The following is a 3818-nucleotide window of genomic DNA, read 5'->3' as shown; positions in this document are numbered from 1 at the left end:
TCTCTCTCTGTGTGTTGGGGGCTGGGGGGGGCTAATCACTCAGAAAAAAACCCAAACTAAAACACCAATCTCACACTGAAGTGAGTCAAAGTTTATATTTTGCTTATTTAAAAAAAAGACAACATAGGAGATTGTTTGTACTATAGTGTTACGGACAGTTTTATACCTATAGTTATAGCTGATAATATCAAGCGCTGTGAGTCTGTGTAGGTCGGCTTGTGTTTCTCTGTACGTGACGTGGAACACACGACAGTTTCAATCATTAAGGACAGTTTATACATATACAGTATTTGCATGCTGATCACAATATCAAGCGATGTGAGTTTGCGTAGGTCAGCTTTTGTTTCTCTGTACGTGACGTGACACACACGACAGTTTTAATCATTAGGTCTGTTTTGCCAACAACTTGGATTTGCTTCCATAAAGCCAAATGCCTCCACCCCCCACCACCACCCCCCAAAAAAGGAGGAAAATAAAAAGGAGAAAAGTGGCTTCGCAAAGTGACCGTTTAATTTACTGTCGACTCTGTAGTTCAGACTTAGTTAAGAGACTTCCCATATTGCTATCCTGCGTTTCTTTCTGCACACTCTCCCCTAAATCATTTGCAATTAGAGGGAAGCCAAATTGCAATTCCCCCTACGGGTCGCAAATGAGGACGGGTTGAAAGCCGCGCCAACCCTAGTGCTGACAAAGTAGCAAACGGATCTCTCACAACATTATGGACAATAACCCAAATATGCCTATTCAGGCTAATTATCTATTCATTTTCTTTTATAAGTGATGAACAGGGAAGGAGGGGGAAGGGGGAAAAATCAATATATATTTTCCCTTCCTATCTATCTGTCAGCGGGAACAGGAGGAGACAGGTTTGAACAGGAGGAGACAGGTTTGTGGTGGAAAGAGATAGTCAGAAGTTAAATGATTACGACGCAACGGCTGCTTAGCCCCTCGGCCCCCTGGGAAATCTGAGGGGAATTAGTTTGTGAACTGCTCTCTCTCTCTCTCTCTGCCTTTGGTCCCAGTCAAAGTAATACATTAAAAAAAGCTATTTTTTTGTTTAATGGATGCATAATCTGCACTCCGATTACGCACAATAATTACAAGCCCAGAACAGAGCAGAGCAGAACAGAACCGTGGCAGAATGTCTATAGTGTGGACAGTCGTTTAGAAGAGGGGGATGATGAGCCTGTCGTCCAGCCCAGCGGCCTAACTGGTCTCATCCGATGCAATCTGCACCACTTCCCCTTTTGTTCTGGGTCTGCTATCTGAGTCACTAGGCCCGTTTTTACACTCTCGTCTGCCATCCGCAAGGTGCTTATAGGGGCTGTGTTACATAACTGGGCTATTAAGAGTCTCACTGAACCTGCAAGCGCCCCAAATGTCAACTAGGAGAAGTGGGGGAGAGAGAGAGGAGAGCAGGTCCGACAGGATGGTCAGAAGGAGCTGAAGTGTAACCGAAGAGCATCGAGGCCGACACGAACTTGGCATTGTAGTAATTGAGGCATTACATTTCGTTCCACTCGGCTAAACACAGAGTTCTCACGCACAATTCAAACGCCACAATCTGGCCAAAGTTTGACAATATGAGTATACCACAGACGAAAAACTGTCCAAGTCAAAAATATCATTCTGACCGCTCCACAAAAAGGCCTCGTTGTCCTGAACCCCTTATCTATCATGTATACATTATGGATCAATAGTGTTATGACTTAAGACAGTTTTTCGTCTGTGTCATTCAATTCTGTCTAGTATAGAAGGGTATGCACGTGACATCAAACCCGGAAGTTGCACAGGAATGTCCACTGAGTGGCAAAAAACTACTTTCTGGCCTTGACAACCCATACATCCACACAGAAAAGTCCTGTCTGATTGCATTAAACAACATTAAACAATGTTAAACTCACTTTGCATGTTTGCTTTACCACTCAATGTGCCATTCACTTTAAGCATGCACAAATTGCGCATACCCTCTATCGTTTAGTGTCACTTTCTATTTTACCCAAAAATATATTTTTATCCCACGATTTTGTAACCCATTTTTCACCCCGGTGTCAATCATCTAATGTGATCCTGGGCTCTACACACCCTCCACCAACCTAGTCCCCATATATGGGGGACAAGGGGAGACCAACCTAGTCCCCATATATGGGGGACAAGGGGAGACCAACGGACTTGAACTCATGCTTCCTTCATGCCCGAGTGTCCAAGTTGCTCCTTTACACCTGACAGGGGGGAGTTTCCCTGGTTGGACGTAGCGCGTGGAAGGAACACGTTATTCCAACCAGTTCCTTCCCCCTCCATCAGGCGCCCCGGCTGGCCAGGGGGAGGCAGTATAGAGACCAGTTCCTTCCCCCTCCATCAGGCGCCCCGGCTGGCCAGCTTTCTATTTTACTAGTATAAATGTAAACAGCACAAGGTACAGTCACAGGTACAGTGAGTATTCAATTAATATCCTCTGGTTTCGAGCAATACTACAGGATCGCTATGCCTTTGTGCTTCTACCATGGGTGTGTGAAGTAGTAAACGCAACATTCTAAAAGGGCTTTGGATAAAAAGGTGCTGTAGAAAATAAATGCAGACCATTTACAACCGACCGTTGCTTCTGGTAAATTGCACTTCATTAGCAACAAACGCAAATGGAGCCGAAGGCTCAACTTAACTAACACAAGAGGTGCTTCTCCTCTTATTGGTGGTGCAGAGTCATCACCACTACTTTGAACTTTCAGCAAAGCAATTAGCCTCTAACGAACTAGTTGCGGCCAGCTGTGAACCCTCCGATAGCTAAGGCAACAAATGAGCCTGGGCTGTGTTCGTGGCAGCCGGGCTCCAGAAGCGATCCAACGTGGAAGTCTTGCAGCATCGGCTTTTTTTTCTTTCTCCCTTTCTTTCTTTTGCTAAAAGAGGGGCTGTTTTCAATAGTGGTCACCGAGCAGCGTGTGAGAAAAACCTTGGCTTAGGAAAAGTGGGAGCCAGCGGGGGAGCTTTTGTGCCTCGGCTAGCAGCCGGGGCTTAACCCCTTCTGACCTGATAAATAAATTTTTTTTAAATGTATTTTTTTTCTGAAAAACCTCATGTTTCTAGATTGAGCGGTTATCTATATTTCATGTCAAGGACACCCAAAAATATATGAAATTGGCCGCTGACCCCTCATCTGAAAATATGTTGTTTCAGGGACCACCTCCCAGAAGCAAAGATTTGAGTTAATAAAATGTTCGCTCTGAAAGAGTATATAATCAAAGCTTTGCACCACATGTTCATGATTTTTCAAAAAATAGCAGACCTACAAGCTCGTAGCGCGCCACTCGGTGGCGCGCTACGAGCTTGTAGATCTGCTATTTTTTTCAATAGCTTAAATTATAACATAATGTTTAAAAACAACCAAAAGGTGGTTCCCGGCCAGAATGGCTTAACTGTAGTGGACTGTGACGAGCTAACCATGTGTCTAATCACACGGGCAGGCCTTCATTGTCCTCCTCTCCTCAAGCACATGTTCCAGGGAAATGTCAGCCTCCAGCTGAGCGTTTCATTTGAGAAGGTGACGGGGAGGAAACAGCAGGACCTTCCTCCCCTTCCTAATGGAACCAATGAGTGGAGAGGACTGGAGGAGGCGGCCAGACATTCCTACGCTGGCCATGCAGAGCCTAGCTGCGGCCGGTCCCCTAACGTCAGGCCGATCGCTGGCCAGAGCCTGCAGTCCCCTAACGTCGGGCAGATAACTGGCCAGAGGCTGCGGTCGGTCCCTTAACGTCAGGCAGAACCCAGAGCCTGCAGTCCCCTAACATCAGGCTAGAACGCTGGCCAGAGCCTAGCTGCGGTCC

Source organism: Protomyctophum bolini (assembly GCF_963924005.1).
Source record: "Protomyctophum bolini genome assembly, chromosome: 23".
Classification (NCBI taxonomy): domain Eukaryota; kingdom Metazoa; phylum Chordata; class Actinopteri; order Myctophiformes; family Myctophidae; genus Protomyctophum; species Protomyctophum bolini.
The sequence above is the reverse complement of the archived record's forward strand: the minus strand, read 5'-3'. Positions refer to the sequence as shown.